Source organism: Nyctereutes procyonoides, unplaced genomic scaffold (genome assembly GCF_905146905.1).
Source record: "Nyctereutes procyonoides isolate TBG_1078 unplaced genomic scaffold, NYPRO_anot_genome, whole genome shotgun sequence".
Taxonomy (NCBI): Eukaryota; Metazoa; Chordata; class Mammalia; order Carnivora; family Canidae; genus Nyctereutes; species Nyctereutes procyonoides.
The window spans coordinates 6,778,457-6,799,316 of NW_026575141.1; the positions used below are offsets into that span (position 1 = coordinate 6,778,457).

The 20,860-nt window shown below is 36.3% G+C and overlaps 1 protein-coding gene across 3 annotated transcripts in view; it reads left to right on the forward strand.

Moving 5' to 3' along the window:
* GRM8 (glutamate metabotropic receptor 8) overlaps positions 1-20,860 on the forward strand; it is a 745,814-nt gene that overhangs the window by 222,767 nt on the left and 502,187 nt on the right. The gene's annotated exons all lie outside the window — the stretch shown is intronic.

A 20,860-nucleotide genomic window follows, 5' to 3' on the forward strand; every position in this document is an offset into this window, starting at 1 on the left:
CTGACAAGGAGGCTCCCTCTCTCAGAGTTGTCTAGAATTGATATAATTTTAATTGTTAAACTAAAGTAGCTATTGCTGTTTCTACTGAGAGCAAGGCTAGCTCCTCTATTTTTCAGAATTATAAAGATTTAGCTAAACAGAGATAATGGAGTTTGCTTCTGGCCAACTATCTTGTGTACAGTCTTTGAACAGGATATTGACTGCCAGTGAGTTGTACATGACTTGCATGAGAAAAAAGAAGCAAATGTTGAAGATAGAAGAGACTCCAAGAAATGTTTGCACATGTGCCTCCACAGTGCCTGGCGCCTACTGAGCACCTAATGCATGGCTGCTTATATGAACGAATGAGCAAATGAACTAGTGAACTAAAAGAGGCAGCTCTTGATACCTAAACCAGCTCATGATGGAACCAAAACACCACATTTCAGTGGGGGAGGGAGGATAGGGGAAAAATATGGTCATATCTCCATAGTCAACCAGCATAGAAAAAAAGAGAGAGAGAGTCTTCATTTGTGCAGCTCTTCTCCTAGGTATGGAGGGTGAGACTGAGGTTCCATGAGACTCTGCTGTCTAAGGGGAGAAGAAAGGGAAAGTTAAAGAGAAAAGGAAAAGGAGAAATTATAAAAAGAGTGGATTTTGGGACCCCTGGGTGGCTCATTGGTTGAGTGTCTGCCTTCAGCTCAGGGCGGGATCCCAGAGTACTGGGATTGAGTCCCACGTCAGGCTACCTGCATGGAGCCTGCTTCTCCCTCTGCCTTTGTCTCTACTTCTCTCTGTGTGTCTCTCATGAATAAATAAAATAAAATAAAATAAATAAATAAATAAATAAATAATCTAAAAAAAAGAGTGGATTTCACTCTATTGTCCACCAAAAGACACAATGGTCTGGCCTGTGTTGGGGAAGAGAGTAGCTTTGAGTTAACTCTGTGATGGATATTTGAAATGTAGAAGTCCAAGTCCTAAATAAAATGAGACTGCTTTCATCACAAGTGGCTGAAATGAGACTGCCATCACAAGTGGTTGAAAAGCTATGGAGTTTGGCTCAGATGCCATAAGAGCTATTTCCTTTCAAGAAAGGAAGGTTGACGTGGTACTGTTAGGGACAATGTTTCATGTTTATATATTCTAAGAAGTGGAGATTTCTCCATAAATTGGTTACATAAAAATAAAGTCATGGGGAAAAGTGAAGGAAATGAAATAGATTGGGTAATAGAGTATGAAGAGGGAACAAAGGAACAGAAGAATGGAGCTTTCTAGAGAAGGATATGGGAGGGATTGCTCTGAGGAAGTAGTCTCTGTGGCTACTTTATGGAAAGAAGGACCCAGCTATGTGAAGACAAAAGTGGTGAGCTCTATAGGCAAAGACAGTGACAGGTGCTAAGGCCCTGAGGTGAGAACAGGCATGACCAAGGCCAAGGAACATAAACAAGACCAGTGTAACTAGGAGGAGGGAAGACCTGCCATGGAATGATGTGAGAGATTGGTTCTTGGGAGACCTCAAGGGCCACAGGATGAAGTTGGACTTCATTTGCAGTGTGAAAGTTAAGTTTGGAGGGTTCAGTCAGGAAAGGGGCATGGTCTGATGTATGTGGTAGATAATTTGAGTGCTGTGTAGAGAATGGAGAAAATGAGGGCAAGAGTGAGCATTGCAGGGAGACTAATTCAACAACTAGTTCTATTTTCTCAATTAAAATAGAAAAGAAAAAAGTATTAAATCTCAATTGTTAGTGTCATCAATAATGATGAATAGAGAAAAACCCCAGAAAACAGTGGAAACTCCTATTGGCTAATGCTGGACAAATCATTTTCTCTCTCCCTCTGTTTAAAATATCAAAGTAAAATATTGCTATTAAAATAGTAAGAGCTGCCAGATACTGAGTGCTTTCTATGTGCCACGCCTTGAGCTATGCATGTTAGTTCATCTTACCTTATTGAATCCTTGCAAGAATAGGCACCAGAAATGCTAGAGAAGAGGTGGCAGCTGTTAATAATAATAATAAAAAAGACTTGACAAGCTATCAATTTAGTCAAGCAAATGATTAGCCATGCAGTGATTTGAAACCAATTCCATATTTGACTAAATTCCATCTTTTCTAAAAATGACTTTATTTACAGACTTAGCCTTGGAGAAAAGGCTTTCATATCAAAAGGAACACTTGAAATATTCTCTAGATGCAGTGATATTTTGAAGTCACAGACATTGTCAGGAATACATCTCAGAAAAATTACAAAATTATTTTCTAAAATGCCCTTCAGATGTTATGGTTTTTAATATTCTGAAATTTTATGGTTATAGAAAACCACATTGAAACCCACTATTTATGGAGGGACACACTTTAATGAGCAAACGAGATCCCATGGAGCTGTGCAAACATTGAATGAAGGATGACCATGGATTTAAAATTGGAAATTTTGTCAGCCAAGGAGATTTTTTTTTTTGGTCTGTCTCCATGAATTCAATTTTACAGTTTTTAGTTGATGAAATGATCAAAGCCTTTTGCTTCTGAGCTAACATCCCTTTGAAATGTAAAATTAATAGTTTAAAACTTAAAGGAGAAATAATCATAGTTTTAGGTTTCAGAATGTAACCAGTTGTGAATATTTGGAAAGATAAATTCCTCCTTAAAAACAAGTTTCCAGGTTTAGAAATTAATGTGTTTTCTGTACAGGTGAAAGTATTCTCAGTGTTTGTTCCTTTTGCATAGATCTGTGTGGTTCAATCGACTGTGTGAGGGTTGTTTGCACTAACTGGTAAGGAAGACTTAAAAAATATATCATGCCATAATAAGAAACTATAAATAATGGATGAATAAACAAAATTCATAAACATTTTAATTTTGTTCTAAATAAAGGAAAAAATCCATAATAAAAGCAGATAAAGCCTATTTTGAAGGAAATGGCTTAGAAAGCCAAAGGCCTTACTCAAAACATAAAGGAAGAAGTATTTCTTCCAAGTCTTAGAGAGAAAAAGTGTCCTTGAAGTGAAGTGTGCAGCTATGTACAAATGATGGTGCATACGAGAGCAAGGGACACAGATGGGTTTCTACAAAGCCATTTAGTATTTTCATATCTAATATATTATGTTATTACCATAAATGGAGTGTCTGCTTTGTGGCAGGCTCTTTTCAAGGCACTAAAAATATTTTATCATAATATAGATATGATTATTCCCAGTTTATAGGTGAGAAATTAAGTGGAAGACAGGTTTTGAACTCAGGTCACTATACTACAGTGCCTTTTAGGTGTTATAAAAAGCCATAAAATTTAAGTGGTTGGTGAAATAAAATGTATAGAAAGGTATAATATTCTGCCATTAAAATCAATGGGATTTTATTAGTAAAAAATTGGTAAAAAATTTTATATTAGAAATTGACATTTACAGTAGAAACTCTACAATATGCTTGACTATTTCTCCATTTTTTTTAATGAATTAAAGTTTGGACTAAACTTTCAAACACTGAGATGGTCCTTATCGGCTACAGTGGAACTGTGTTTGAGGAACTACTACTTCAAAGATGACTTAGAATTTCTATATTTACCATAGAGTGGTCTATATAGTCACAGTAATATTTTTTTGCGGAAAAACAAAACAAAACACCATCAATACTGAGAAAGATAACAAGTGATAGTATTCTAAGAAGATCCAAACACAGTTTTAACTATGAATTACTATCATGTTTGGGCTGTGAGCTAGCTAGTTCCTAGACAAAAAAAAAAGTTAGAACTAATAAGTGTAATTTTAATATTGTTGCCAGTTATTAAATGCCTAAGGCATAGGACTTAGGTTTATATGACATATTGTTTTATCAGAATTCAACTCAATTATAAAGCTGGTATAGAAGGAAATAAAAATTTAAAAATACTCTAAAGCCAGAGAGATAAAAATTGCCTGTGTTTTTTCACTGTATCTTGTAGAGATCTTTTTAATATGAACCTAATCTCGTATTTACTACCTTAAAAATTTGTTGAAATTTGATTCAACAAACTTACTAACTAGGAATTATTAACTATGTGGCTAAATTCATCAGTTTTCAAAAAATGTTTTTGTGTGACTGGGGTCCCTGTGTTAAAACACTATGAAAAACAGTAGGTTTTCTAGTGACATGATGGATATTGCCTTTTTAAAGTAAAGTCTACTTAGGTATTTAATTTAGGTATAATTTTATAGAGTTAGAATATCTACCACTTTGACTTGTTGATTGAACTGGATTGATAACAACTGGATTGATTCACCTTTTTCTTTTATACTACCACAATATAGCTATAGTGACCAAACTGGTATTTTTTTTAAAGATTTTATTTATTTATTTATTCATGAGAGACAGAGAAAAAGAGAGAATGAGAGAGAGAGAGAGAGAGAGAGAGAGAGAGAGAGAGAGAGAAGCAGGCTCCATGTGGGGAGCCTGATGTGGGACTCAATCCTGGGTCTCCAGGATCATGCCCCTGGCTGAAGGCGGCCCTAAACCACTAAGCCACTAGGGCTGACCGGTCAGTAGTTTTTAGTTGACTTGCTGGAAGTTAGTCTCACTTGTTTCTACCTTTATTAGTAGAAAAATTACCAAGGAGAGAAAATAATTTAATAGGTTAGGTTTGAGCTTATTATATTTCTTAAAAGTTCATTTCCTTTTAAAAAAAAATCTCTCTTTGCAGTAGCGCTCTGGTTTCAGGTTCTTAGAGGAAGTAGCTAGTGAGATGTGGGGCTTCTGAGCCTGGTGGTGAGGGCAGGGTTTTGTTGGAAAACATTCCCAGCTTTGGCCCTCTACAGCATGGAAACCAAGACTTTGGTTTCTCTGCTTCTCTTGGTTTCTGGCTTTGCCTCCGTCTCTGTCTCTCTCCTTTAAATAATAAATGCTATGTTTGCAATACTTCTGAATGCAAGGGAGTATAAGTGGTTTTCTCCTATAGCAGCCTTTTGAAAAATGTGAAGATATTATTCCTCGTAAGCATTTAGAACTGAAGTCGAAAGACTAGAAAGTGTTGGCAATTGTACATCACACAATTGCTTATCTCTTTTTCAATAATGTACTGTTCAGCACAGCATACATTCCCTTAGGAAGCTCAGTGGAGTTGCCCTTTCTTCCACTTAGAAAGGGAGCTTTAATTTTCTTCCTGTATCTACTCTGAATGGCAATTGGACATTGAGATTCTTGTTTCCTGATTTATGATGATGATTAGGGCAACAGAGGAATAATACAAATTTGGCCACTCTAACATAAAATAAAATGAAACATCCTCTGAATAATTACAAGGCGATAATGCTGGTGCTCCTGTCCCTCTCTCTGCTCTCCCCTCCCCATCAACCTTCTTAGGAGAGAACCAAGGAAGCAGCACATTTGTATTAACAAACAAATGGACTGACATTTTTGAGGCAATGGAAGGAAGGAAGGAAGGAAATGCCACCATTCACAGTTATTTCAAGAAAAAAAAAACCCCTTAGTACCCATAAATATTACTATTATTTTAGCACTCAGGTCCTACTTATAATCATTTTACTCTCACTGTCTCTTGCCTGCCAGATTGCCCTGAGAGGAGTGAAATAATCAGAGACAACTCATCAGACTCATCAGGGAGGGGATGCTTGGTAAGGGACTCTCCTCTGCTCCCCTAGGAGAGATATTTGCCATGCCAGTTCAAGCAGAGGGAGACACACAGCTGAGGGGCAGACAGCCATGAATATAAAGGTCACAGGAAGATGGGGTTGTGTATGTCAGGAAGCCTCCCTCATCCTTAACGCTCTCTGTTCAGGGCTCTGCCCAGAAATATCCCCTACCCTGTGTCTCTAGGACCAAGAAAGTGAGTCCTCTAAATTCTTTTCTGTGAACTGTGCTTTGTGATTACATAATACTATCATAGCCTTTTGAAAATGGAATTAGTCCTTAAAATATTCTTTATATGGTCTGCATGATGTTCCAGTAATGGCTGCAACTGATATTTACCATCCTCTGTATATTTATAATCCTTGCTTCAGAATTTAAGTAGAAACCCTGTCTTCATGTTGCACTTAATTAGGTTGGAATCTGTTCTTTAAGAATAGATTTTACTAGCTTTTGCTTCTGTTTCCTTTAATGAAAATTCCTCAAATGCAGTTCAATATAGGAAATGGGCAAAAGAGAAAGCAGATAATGTTTGTAGAGAGCTTATAACAGTGAAGGACTTTGTATATTCTGTGTTTGTTGATAAAGGATCTCATTTAATACTCATACAGTGTAGGTATCAGGAAACTAAAGCTCAGACAGATTGGGTAACTTGCTTCAGGTAATACAGTTAGCATGTGATAGAACAGGATTCAAATCCTAGACTGGATACACTTTACAGTGAAATCTGTGCTACAGTGGACAACATTGTAGAATGTGCCAGTGTAATGATTCTTGGCCAAGCTGGCCAGAGCTGACTTTACATATGCTTCAAAATGGGAGTGTAATGACAAATCAATATGTATAATTAGGAAAAGGAAAATGTTGAAAACCCATTTATGCTTTAATAAGTAAAAAAGCACTGGTCTTCTGCCAAATTGACATACATTTTTGGAATCAGAGACTCTAAGATACTCCTTTATATGCTACTTATGATAAATAATGCCATTTAAATGTCCACCACCTGCTATAGCACATGGCTGAGTTCTCAGAACAACACTTCCATTACTTCCTCACATGGTCTTGATTAAAGTACAACGATGGAGAAAAAAAATTTTTTTTTAAATATTATGATGTGACAACTAGATGTCTTTAAATATCCTAGTTTTCTGTGGTTTAAAGCTAAACAACTTTCAGGAGATAATTTTTACAGTTCCAAAGCATTATCCTAAATAACGCAGCACTTATTTGATTGTATAGCTTGATTATCCTATGTATTTGTGGGAATAACAGTATCCATGTTGTAAAAAGGGTCTAAAAATGGTTTTATATCCCTGTTTCTCTTCCTATTCCTATTCTGTTCCTTCCTCCCTACTTTGTTTGTCTTGACAGTGATTATTCCCCTCACACGACCACATCCTTATGCCAGTTAGGGATTACATTTGACTGCAAGTAACAGAAACTAGTCTACACTAGTTTAAGCTAATGGAAGGTAGCTTTCTCTCCTAACACAATGCCCACAGGTAGAGGATCTGGAACTGTTGCAGAGGCTCCAGAATGTCATTGAAGTTGCAGGCACTGTTAGTTGTCACTGTTAGTATGTGGCTTTTATTTTATTTTAAAGATTTCTAAAAATTTACTCATTATGGAGAGATCGAAAGCCCATGTATGCACATGAGTGTGGAGGTGGGGGGCATTGGAAGACCAGAGGGAAAGGGAGAAACAGACTCCTCACTGAGCAGGGAGCCTGATGCAGGACTAGATCCCAGAACGCTGGGATCATGATCTGAGCCACCCAGGAGCCGCTGTGGCTTTCATTCTTATGGTTACCTTAACTTACAAGATGGCTTGACTGCTTCACTTGGGGCCTCATTGTGTCTTTCAAGATAGGGAAAAGAAAACCAGGTGCCCACAGAAGGAGCTGTGCTGCTAATAAGAAAACAAAACTCCTGAAATCCCCAGCTTCATTCTTAAGTCTTATAGACCAGAATTTTCATAAGTTACCCCTGGCTGCAAGGCAGGCTGACAAAGTTAATGTTTTAGCTGGGTTTACTGCTACCCTAAAAAACTTAGAGTTCTGTTTAGTTTTTAAATTTTTAAAATTTATTTTAAAGATTTTTATTTATTAATTCATGAGAGACACACAGAGAAAGGCAGAAACATACGCAGAGGGAGAAGCAGGCTCCTCGCAGGGAGCTTGATGCAGAGCTTGATTCTGGACCCTGCGATCGCACCCTGAGCCAAAGGGAGATGCTCAACCACTGAGCTACCCAGGCGTCCCAGGGTTCTGTTTAGTAAGGCAGAACTGGTAAATAGATATTGGGTAAACCGTTGGCAGAGTCTACTCCAACTCCAACTCCACCCTTAACTGCTTTCTTATACTTGGCTTTGGGATTAAAGTAAAAAAAAAAGCAGGAGAAAAGAAGGAAAAGAGGATCCTAAAGATTGCCAGGGTGTCTTTATTGACTGGCACTGTATGTTTCACTCTCTTCTTTAGTGTGTGAGATCTTTACTCCCTCTGACTTAGGTGATCTTTTCTTTCTCTTTTTTTATGACTCACCAGATAGTGTCACTTTCTTAGGATAACCTTCACTAATACTTCAGACAAGGTTAGGTAGCTCCCTTTTGTATATGTTCCCAGCACCTGTACCTTATTTTTTTTCTTCTTTTTTGGAGATTTATCCCAATTATTCATATTTGTGGAGGGTGGGGAAGGAAAGAGGGGGGTTATGCTGTCTGTCCAATTCTTACTCTCTTCTCTGCTAGACTATAGACTTCAAGAGGGCACAGGCTGAATTTATTTTGTACCTGGATATGCCCCTCTTCTACCTCAATGCCTAGCACAGAGTAGATGCTCAATAAATATTTATTAAATAAATTAATAACAAATGAATAGATTTTAAGGCCCTTCTCTCACCTGGTTTCCTCCCTTCCTCCTCCTCCTCCTCCTCCTCCTTCTTTTCGTTTTTTTTTTTTTTTTGGTGTGAGAGTACGCGAGAGTGCACCAGTAAGCAGGAGGTTGTGAGGGGCAAAGGGAGAGAGAGAGAGAATGAATGAGAATCTTAAGTAGCCTCCATGCCCAGTACAGAGCCCCTATGTGGGGCTCAGTCTCACCATCCTGAGATCATGACCTGAACCAAAAATCAAGAGTCTGATGCTTACAGACTAAGCCATTCAGGCACCCCCTTCCTTTTTTCTTTTTAATGTATACTTTTTTGTCCTCATCTGCCAGTTATAATTTTAAACATTATTTTTTAAAAATATTTTTATTTATTTGACAGAGAGAGAGAGAGCAAGTGAGCGAACACACACACACACACACACACACACACACAAGCATGCGCGCAAAGCAGGGGAGAGGGGCAGAGTGAGAGGGAGCTGAGCAGGGAGCCCAATGCAGGGCTCCATCCCATGACCCCAGAGTCATGACCTGAGCCAAAGGCATATACTTAACCAACTGAGTCACCCAGGTGCCCCTAAACATTTTTAAAATACTCATTCACATTTACCCATTCACTGATACTACTTTTTCTGTTCCTGCCTTTGTCTCTAGCTTTTTCTTCCTCTCTCTCATGGGGGTGTTCTCTCTTTACTCAGAACTCTGCATGCGCAGAGAACTCTGCATGTGCATGTCCTTTAACTCAGATTTCAGTATCCCACATCCAGTTGTCTACTACTTTCTAACTGGGCATCACCCCACACTCACCAAGTTCCAGATGATTCTCATCAGCTCCCCATCTCAACTTTCTAAAGTGATGACACTTTCATCTAGTTACTTAAGCTTGGAATCTTGGCATCTTTGATTTATATCATTAAGTTATTGTTTTTTTTTACCTTGACATATAGCTGTTCTCTAGTCTTGCTGCTGCCCTGGTAAACACTGTGTAGGTTTGTGGGTGCTGGTAAGTGTGAGAGGGCAGGATCAATGTAACAAGAGTCCACTGACCAAATGTTCCCTGTCAAGCATGGGGCTTTTGCCAGTTCACACTGCAGTCTATGCATTTAAACACAATGTTCTAGTGCTCATGCCTTATGGCACAATCAATATGATAACCTGAGATTACTCTGAAGTAAAATTTGAGTGGATTTAGCTACTTAAAATAGGTGGCACATTTTAGGATGGTAGGTATAGACAACTTCAGCAATATTGATGAAAAGTTCACAAAATGGTTTTAAAAAGCTGCAGAAGTATAGTTGCAATAATAAAGGATTTTGTAAAGACAGATTAGATGTTCCCACTCAATCAATTTCATAATGCAGAAATTAGTGGAAATTTATTGAAATTAATAGGTATGAAATTTAGAAAAGTTAGCACAATTGCTTCACAGATTATCTCATTAATCAAGATGTGCATTTTTCTTTTATAGAAAAGTAGTGAATCATGTGGATAGATTGGATAAGTAAATGAATATGGCAGTGTTTCTATGCTGCCAAAATGATTGGTTTAAATGAAAAATGTCAACAAACTTTTTATTTAGCCTTTGCAGTCTAAAACTCTGTTGTTGGGGGATAAGAGTAGTATTTGAAAAAACTATGAGTGAACAAAGCCACAGTTTAACATGGAACATGGGAAAGCATTTTACTAAAGGATAATTTCTGCATGGCTTTAGATTGACTGATTACTCATGCAGTATTTCAGAAATGTAGTGAACACCTTCCACATTACCCTAGTTATTTCCTAGAGAATGTAAGTTTCTTTAGGATATTTTTTTCTATTTGGATTGAGAAAGAGCGATGGTTTATGATATAGTTCATTTTTTAGTTCACTGCATTTGTCAGATTGAAATTCATCTCTGTCACCATGTTGTTCTTTAGGATATGTTGTTTTGATAGATAGAGGTTTAGATATATAGGACATAGAGGCAAAGAAATAGAGCTGGTATCAATAGAAGGCTCATATCACTCTTAATTTCTCTGATTTTATGCCTTTTCCCTTGCTTTGTCATTCAAGGATCCATTTGGTTATAGGGGTTTCATAGAAAGAAATGTGTTATACATGGGATCCATGAAGCATTTGTTACTTTTAAAATTTCATTAAGCTAATTCTGGTCCTTTTAAAGTATCTAGCATTGGAATGTAGGAACTAAAGTCATGTTTAATTTTCTGATACAGTCTTGCATTCCCTCCAGAAGAGTAATACTTGAAAAGGAGACCAGGGACCAAAATTCTATTCCCCTTTATTGGTGGATGTATTTCATTTATTACTTTTAGAGATTTTTCTCCTCTGGACATTTTCATGTTTTTTTTCCAATAGGATAGAGTAAATATTATTTGGGGTTTCATCCATCATAATAATAGAAAGCTACTGTCATAAGGAGAAGCTTGCAGTTTGAGAACCAAGGCAGTGTTAAGTCAAAATCTAAGCTTGTTTGTATGACAAAAACAGTGAAGAAAAGCCATGCAAGAGGTGCCTAATCTTTTTCTTGGATCTTATTTTTATGAATGTCTGAAAACAAGTGGTTATAATTCAGTCAGTCCAACTATAGTCATGCAAATTGGTTGTCATTATTCAGCAATAAAATTGTTTAAATTCTTCTATTTTTAGCTTTTGGCTGGTGTCTTTTTATATACACAATTAACCTTCTATACCTTGGTATATGTCACTATAGTGAAATAAGAAAATTGGCTCTATCAAAAAAATACAGTAGCCACCAATATTGGAGCTAGTAAATATTTTCGTTATAAGGAAATTTCCTTACCATTTTTATGGAGGTGGAAAACAAGGGCAAGAGTAAATGGCAGTAAATGGCAGCCAACATCATCTTTTTAATGTAACATGGTACCAGAATTATAGGCAGTCAAAATTTGAATCATGTCCATTGCTGAATAGACTGTTTTTTATAGTTTGAGTGTAAGAAATGAGTAGAAGAAATGGTTTTGAAACTATAGGATCCCTTTGTAGGTTATCCACTTCATCTCTTCCCACCCAGACCTCTAATTTTCCAAACATCACAGCTCCATCTAGTCAGCATATCCAACCCTCTGGCCAGAGAAATTGGTATGAGGTTGATCATGTGACTTGATAGGAGACATGTTGTAGATCAGATTCTTCCTCTGGTGTCTCTCTCTCCCTCTCTCTGTCCCTTCCATGTTGGATGCATATGAGGTATTAAGCAGCTTTCTTACACTAAGTCAATGAACTTTCAACCATAAGAAGGCTAGTTGTGAGGCAAAGTTGACGCTTAAGTGGTAAAAAAAAAAAATCCTAAAACTAATTTAATTGCCTAAAATTTCTTTACTATATGTTTAAAAAGACTTTTAATCCAAATTTTGAATGGAATACTTTTCTTTTTTTTAAAGATTTTATTTATTTATTTATGAGACACACACACACACACACAGAGAGAGAGAAAGAGAGAGAGAGAGAGGCAGAGAGAGAAGCAGGCTCCATGCAGGGCGCCTGACGTGGGACTCAATCCTGGGTCTCCAGAAATCAGGCACTGAGCGGAAGGTGGGGTTAAACTGCTGAGCCACCTGGGCTGCCCCTGGAATACTTTTCAAATCAATAATAATAGCTTCCAACAACTATTGAGCCATAACTATATGCCAGGAATTATACCAAATAATTTATATGTTTTAGTTTGTTTAATCTGAAAACCTTAATAAGTTAAATATTACCATCTCCATTTGTAGATGAGGAAATTGAGGCATGAAGAATTTAAATTGCTTGTACAAGGCATATAGCTAGCAGGTGGCAGAGTAAGAATTCAGTCCCAAAGGCCAGCCTTTTAACCTGCTAAGCCATACTTAGATCTTGAATTTGGGGAAGCCTATTCTCATGAGCATTTAGATCTTTATTCTGAATATCCTAAAAACAGCTCTTAGAGGACAGTTTTACAGATATAGCCTTTGAGACATTAGAGGAATTAAGGTCTTAGTAATGGTTGTATAATAAAAGGGATGGAAAAAGGCAGTGGTGGTATGGTTAGGAAATAATTTGGCTGTGTGAACACAATTCACCCCACTGTCATTAGGGTCAGTGAGCTCTGTTTGCTGCTCTGTCTTCCCAGTATCCCCAGGCATCCTCCCTTTCCATCTTTGACCTTGTCATCATCAATTACCATGTCCTGGGAACCCAGATGTTGCCTTGTCTGGTTAGCCTCACTCCACTCTATGAGGAATGATCCTTTACATTTCTGTAGAGACCTATAACTCACCAAAAGACTTCTCATCTGTGATCTCATTTAGGTCTTTTATCCACCCTATGAGATGGACTATTATACTCATTTTCCTTATGCCTTAGGTATTTAAGTGTTGATTTACTTTAAGTTAATTTGCACTTTTAAATATGTTGCCTTAGGAATGATTTTTGGTTCTATCTTACAAAGGTTGCTGAACTTGCCACTGGACTACAAGCTCCATGAAGAGAAGAGCTGATTATGAATTTTATGTGCCTGACTTTCCTTTAATAATGCTTCCTATTGGTACACAATGATTTCTCAGAAAAAAAGATAACTTTATTAGACTAACATCTGAAGCAAGGAAACATATACTTACTTTTATTGATGTGGAACTAGCACTGTCTTTACAGAGTTGATTGTTAAATATTCAGGAATTTTGTTAGCCAGTTATCAAATTGTTGGTTGTTTGAAATCTATGCTGAGATTATTATATCGTGAAAATTGGCAAAGGCTACATATCAGGGCTTCCCTCCATCCACTTTCACCTGCAGGAGAGTTAGTTTACCTTGAGACTTCTGTCTACAACCTTTCCTTTGGTCTACAGGTAACTAACTGCCTTGATTTCTTCTTTGTGGATTAACTGATGGCCATGGCCCTAGGGGGAGATGGAGATCAGTTTCCAAGTCTTTGCCATCCTGAGACTGAGCAGATGACAGTTTGTGTATATTGTAGAAAACTAAACTACAGAGGAAACTTGGTCAGGAAACCCAGAATAGGCATCACCAGAGTGCTACCTTCTTCCCTGCTCCAGACTGTGACTCTCACTATTCATCTCTGATTAATAGTGTAATTAGTGTAATAGTGTAATAGTGTAAACAGTAAACTGATCTGGCTGTGCTAATAGGGATCTCCGAGACTTAACAGAATGCTTTGGGTTGCAGGTAAAAGAATTCCTGATTAAAAGTGGCTAAACCACACAGATCTTTATTGTTTATCAATGGCTTCAGTGATTCTGTTTTGTTTTCCTTCTTGACACCCTCAGAATGTGAGTAATATTTCCCCTTCTGTCTGCAAGGAGGTTATGATAGATCTAAACAATAGAAATCATCACCTAAGATCTCAAAAATATCCTGGATTTGTGATAGAAAGCCCCCCCCCCACTTTTCTCTAATTTCTTGAAATGGTATTCTTGTGGAATATTAAAAAAAGTCTAATGATAAAAATAATTTTGAGGTATTCATTTCTAATAAGAAATTCTAGTGATTCTATGTGATGAGAAGTTAATTAAGGAAGCGAGGAACCCAAGACCATCATAGAAGCTATAGTAAGAACTCAAAGAAATACACTGTAAGAAGCAGCAAAAGCTTTCATTAGAACATTCAAGGCAGTAAAATGGTATTTAAGTAGAATTGAAGACTCAAATGGCCACAAATATGTAATATTGGAAGTTTTTTCACATTAAAAATATTTTTTTTACTTTTATGGAAATCAAAATTAGATGAAGCTGCCGCATGAGACAGGATATCTAAAATTGTAGGAATTAGTGAGCACCCCTGCCCTAAGGGATTTGTTCTTTTTAGCAGTGTTTTCCATTGCTTACAGTAGCTGGCATACCATTTGAATATTGACTGAGAAGAAAAGACAGGGAGGGGTGTAGATAGTAACTATGATACTAGGTGGGGATTGGCCATCGTGGAAGGAGCCCAGGCACTGATTATCCGAACTGAGTAGATAGGCTTCAGATGGAGTTAGGCTGTTGAAAGTGTTTGGACCCATATTTGCCCCATTTGCTGCAGGAACGCAGGAATGGCCCCAGGATTTGGTGAAATAGCTATGAAGGCCAGAGGATTTCACGGTTGGGTCACTATCCTCGCTTACCTTTGCAGGATCAGTTTTCTGGCTTAATCTCGTTGACAACAAATATTATTCCTTCTCCCGTACTATTGGTTGAAATGAAGTAATGAAAAATTAAAGTTGATTCCCAGGTGACTGATGTTTGTATTTATTGGCGTGATTGGCTGTTTCATAGTCCTTTTGAAAAGAGAGAACAGTCCATACAAATAGAAGGCTAGGTTAGAGGGCTGGCATAGTGTTTATGCCAGCTATATCATTAGCTTCAGATGCATTGGGAAAGCCTTCCATACCATCACATAGGATCTAGGGTACAAAGAAAGTCTTGTAATTTTTCTGTAAATTTTTTTAAACAAAATGATACTCGATATGTGAGTACATATGGTACAAAAGTTTTTTGGAAATCTGCCTTTAGTACATCAGAAATGAAAATATCCTTTAAGTGTTGAATCCAAATCCATTTTCATATCAAAAAACTACCACCCTTTCTTAGAACATGATAGATTTTATCTTTTTCTGTGAAAGTCCTCATAGACTTCTATCATAGTGTAAAGAGGAAGAAAAGATTATATATGCAAGTAGTTTAATAACTATATTATAATTTCACAATTCCACTCATCCTAAGTGAAATATACACATATAGTAAAGATTGAAAACACTATCTTTGTAAGGTTAGCAGCTTCCTTTGAACAAATTTAATTTATATACTTAAACTTCAAGTTATGCTTGTGGGCTTTTATATTAAATGCATATGTTCAAGTTAGTACTGCTTTAGTACTGTGACTTTATTTTACAGATTTTTGAATTCATTCCTTGGGGAAAAGGAAAGAATTGGCCTTGGAAGATGTGAAAGGCCAAGTCTGCAGAATTTGGTAAACATTTCTATGGGTTTAAGGTTGTGTTGTTTTGTATTTCATGAATTTATTATTGAGTTTCATAGAATCTGACACTCAAAGGAAATGTCTCTTAAATATACAAATATTACCTTTTACTAAATAATACATTGCTTTTTTTAAAAAGATTTTATTTATTTATTCATGAGAGACACAGAGGGAGAGAGAGAGAGGGAGAGACACAGGCAGAGGGAGAAGCAGGCTCCACACAGGGATCCCGATGTGGGACTCAATCCCAGGACCCCAGGATCACGCCCTGGGCTGAAGGCAGGCGCCAAACCACTGAGCCACCCAGGGATCCCTACATTGCTTTTTTTTTTTTAAGGCAATATATGAGAAAATGAAATAGTATCTAGGACTATAAGTAAAACACAAGGATAATAATAAGTGATAATGACTAGATGGTAATCTCTTTGAATTCAGAATCCTTGTTTAATAATTATGGGGATCGCCCCCATCTTTCTCCTCCTCCTCTTATTATTCCTCCTTTTTCTCCTTCTTTTCCTTGAATTAAATCCTACACAACAAGTGGCTTTGTTGCATATCATAGCTACTCAAAAAATAGCTTTTGAATAATGATTGGACACAGATCTTTTTATCCTTCCTCAAATCTGGCTTATCATGTTGGATGTACTGAGTGATTGATAAGCATTTGTTGAATGAAGTTTTTGAGTTACAGACTTTTTTCTTTTTTCCCCGTCTAAGGGATTTAGTCTTTTTACTCTCAGGCTATTACTGTATTGAACAAGAAGCTATCAAAATATTGTTGAGTAAAGGTTTTGATAGGATCATTCAAATAAATAAACAGAAGTAATTTAGAATTAATACAATGGTATGCAAATGAATACTAGAAAAGGGATTGAAATTAATTTGTTCACCCAAGTAGATGGTTTTCCTCTTACAGTTTTGTCCATAATTTTTTATGTACTGGTTTTATATTTACTCCCCAATATCTAGCCATTTTTACCACTGTCTTGATTTTCAGATATACTTGCTTACCACCTGTACAATTATTACTCAATATTTTCTTTAAATTGATTCACTTTGTATTCTAAATTTATTTAAAGAGAAAACTTTATATTAGTACTGTGAATAGAAAACCAGTATTCTCTGCTGAAAACAGAAGGCAACTATAAAAATAAATATAATGTGATGAAAATGACATTATTAAATTATGGTCAGCTTCTGTTGCCTGGAGAAAGACTGAGCTTGGGATAAATTTTCTTAAAGGGAGAGTTGTCAAATGTTAGAGAAGTGTCAAAGACATACAGGAACTGAATGGAGTCCTTGTCTGTGTCCATGTTATTTATAAAGACTGAAAAACAGTCTAAAGAACTTCTCTTTACATTGGGTCAAATATAAATTTCAAGACAGAAAAAAAGTCAAAATTTTCACAATTCCAAATTAGTGGGGTATAATTTGAAATTTTAGTACTTTGTAATTTCTGTGATAAAGTGAAACCATTGTCTTCATTTTAAATTTCATTTAAAACGTTTGACTTAACACAAAATTAAGAATACAATCTTAGGGGCACCTGGGTGGCTCATTCAGTGTCCAACTCTTGAATTTGCCTCACGTCATCATCTCAGGGTCATGAGACTGAGCCCTGCATAGGGCTCAACACTCAGCTCAGTGGGGAGTCTGTTTGAGAGTCTCCCTCTGACCCTCCTCTCCCATGTGCACACATGCTCTCTCTCTCTCTCTTTCTTTCTCTAAAATAAATAAATAAAGCTTCCATTTTTCTTCCATGATTTTTTTCCTACCCAGTGGATCATATAAGTAGTGTTTAGGTTTTCTATGAAGGTACCATATGCTAAGTTAGGTTTATGCTTTCTGCATCATTAATGCTTCTTAGGCAATTTCATTCTAGGTTCTACCTATGAAATCATGGTGTTTGGGAGAGTAAAATTCTTTATATACTTTAGTGTCTTATGGAACTCACCCAGCAGGGAATAGGTGTAAATGATTAAAATTCCAAATTGATGCAGCCATGGGTAATGAGTGTTAGTAATAAGTTTTGAAATACTTCATTCTTTAGTGATTGTTTTGAACTGGTTATCTCAACATTGATAAAGATCATTTTAGGTCATATCTGAAATACAATCAGATTGCCCTTTTGATTGAATAAATTGATTTCTTAAAAGGTAAAGTAATAGTCTGTCAATTCAGTCAACCCTCTGGTGGTCAGTCACTTTAATCAAAGTCAAAATGATTTTGTGCAGAAATGGAAAAGACAACTTGTAAGTTCTGTGTCACTGATGTCCTCTGTCACTTCAGGAAAAGCTATGTGGCTCAAAACTCAACCTAGAAAATTTAAATAAGGAAGAAGGCAAATGAAAGGTATGATTTAGAAATCTCAGATATGATGGCAACATGTATTATGTAATGCTTTCTAATGAGAGTTTCATAAATGATTTATCTCACTGATGCATGTAAAAATATATTTGAAATTTGGAAAAATTCAAAGAAGTTGACTTTTCAATTGCCTTTTTTGGGATAAGCAATAAAATACTCTACCTATGCTACATGAAAGATAACCTACAAATATATGGAAAATACTCATGACCAGTGAGTGATGCTTTATAGTAACTGGGAACAGAGGCTGTTTTTAAAGTGGCCTTGGAATTTTTAAATATTATTTTGTAACACTAATTGATTTAAAACTAACAAATTTAACTAAAATCAAGCACAAATGCTATTACAAGACAAAAATAAGGGTTAGGTAAATGTTTTACTTTTAATAGTTAATCTAAACAAAAACTGAGAGATTAAATTTCAATATAAAAACATAAATAGTTTTAAATAATTTAGAGAACAGCACATAGTTTTCTCAAATATATCACAGAAAATTTAGTACTCAGGTCCTGAGGCATGAGGGAGAATTTTAATAGTGTTATAACTATAAGTATGAATTTGTTTTAATATGAAGATGGTTGGAATTTTGATCTGTTTATCTTCTTCCTTCATGTCCTTATGTCCAGTGCTTCTAACATTTTCTAGAAGGAAGCTTATTATTTGGACATAATAAGATATAAGTGGAACAAGATGAATATTATAGTTAAAATTCTTCTTATCAACCTAATTTTAAAAGGTAATGTTTAACCCTAGTTAGATATTTGGGTTCATATGAGAAAGAAGCCATTTACTCTCTGTATCATAAAATCAAATGTGTCTTTCTTTCTTTCTTTCTTCTTTCTTCTTTCTTCTTTCTTTCTTTCTTTCTTTCTTTCTTTCTTCTTCTTCTTTCTTTCTTTCTTTCTTTCTTCTTTCTTTCTTTTTTCTTCTTCTTAGAGAGAGGCAGAGACATAGGCAGAGGGAGAAGCAGGCTTCTAGCCAGGAGCCCAATGTAGGACTCAATCCCAGGACTCCAGAATCATGACCTGAGCCAAAGGCAGATGCTAAACCACTAGGGCACCCAGGTGTCCCTCAAATGCTTCTTCAAAGCTTCTATCTGAAAGATAAAAATGGAAAACATGGGTAGAGATTATACCTCTTTGCTTGCTTGTCTTTCTTTGCTTCATTTTCTTTATATTGCAGATCAAATCCAAACAAATAATTAACCTTGACAAGCAGTGGTGGGTGATCTTCAAAAATTGGGTGCCTACTACAAATTTAAAAGAATTTGATCAGATGGCTCTGTTAGGCATAAAAACATGTCTTATGGCAATGCCCTGAAAATTCTTTGTTTAATCTGCAGAAGCAACTGAAAGTTAGAGACTTTAACAATAGCTCTATTATAATGAATTCTATATTGGGGCATCTTTGACTTGAGTCCTGTAATCTTATTGAAGTTGGCTGAGCAACAGGTATGTGTATAGATTTCTGTTAAGGAGATACTTGATAACATATTTTAAGACGCAGTTTCATTTGGCATCTTTTATAAGAAAATTACCTTACCTTGGCCTGGAACTTTCTAGGAATCTAAAAAAGTTATTCTCCTTTATTAAATTATTAATCCTTACCATATTACCCTGTGGTTGTCTGAAAAAAATCACTAGTGATAAAACATTGCTAGAAGTCAAAAGTTAATAGTAAAATTAATGAAAAGAGTTATTAATATAAAATAAAGCAGAATGATGGGAATAATCAAAGATTCTTCCCAAGGGATGAAATGTTTTCTTGTGGAAGGATTAACATTATTTTTTAAGAAATAAAGCATAAAATGGCACTAGGAATCTTTATATATTTACCACCCATATTGAGATAAAATCTCTCTTATGGTCATGAGTAATCACTGAATTCTCTCTCTCTCTCTCTCTCTCTCTCTCTCTCTCTGTGTGTGTGTGTGTGTGTGTTTTAGAAGGTGTGAGTGGTAATTAAACAAAAATGGTAATCCATTCTCAAGTAAAATCTATCTAATGAAACCCATAATTTCATTAATTTCAAATACAAATTGTTCTGAAATAATCTGGGGAACGTGATGGTCCTTAAAAGAAGAAGATAAAGGGAAAAAAAGATGATAAATAATTTGTAGTTCTCCATCTTTGCTAGAAAGAGGAGTTGGAATGTTTATCTCTGAGATAGAATCTTAGGGACCTACCTGATACCAAAGATTCAAATGTCTACCCTATTTTACTCCAGCTGGCCAAATACAGTGAAATGATAGATCAGTCGATCAATAGATAATAAGGGTTTGACTCACAAAATGATTATGGAAGCTGAGAAGTCCCAAGATTTGCAGTCTGAAGACCTGCATGATAATAGTTGCAATCTGAGAAGCATGAGAATCTTATGTTGTAAGTTCCAGCTCTACATTGTTAGGCAGAGAGAGCAAATTCTCTCTTGCTCAGTCTTTGGATGCTTTCAAGCTTTAAATGTATTGGATGAGTCTTACCCACACTGGGAAGGGCAATCTACTTTACTCAGTCTGTCAATTCGAATATCAGTTTCATTCCAAATACCTTCATCATCACACCCAGATTAGTGTTTAAATATGTAGACATCCCATGATACAGTCAAGTTGACATGTACATTTAACCATCATAGTTATTCTTTAACATTTATTTAAAACCATCTTGAAGATTTTTAGCACTCATTAGTTGCTGGAACTTTCTGTTCAAGGGGAAAAGTGAGGAGAGGTTGGGAAGTCTGACCTGATAGAAACAGGTACATTTTACATATTGTTGCATCATACCATCATACGATTGCAGTATGCTTGTTCTTCTGGAGGCGGTGCTTCAGAGGTAACAGAGGCCCTGGTGAGGGCCATGTATTCATGCAGACAGCTACTGGATGGCATAAATATGCTGAATGCTTGCAGGTGAGGGAGAAGGGACACTAGAAAATGGGAAAGTGGTTAAAGAAATGACCAGGTTGAGCATTGCATACAATGCTTCTATGTGGGGACAGTGTAAACTGGTAGAAGACAGAGCACTTGTCATTTAACATTGTCAAAAACTTGCCCTCCCCAAGCCAACAGTGA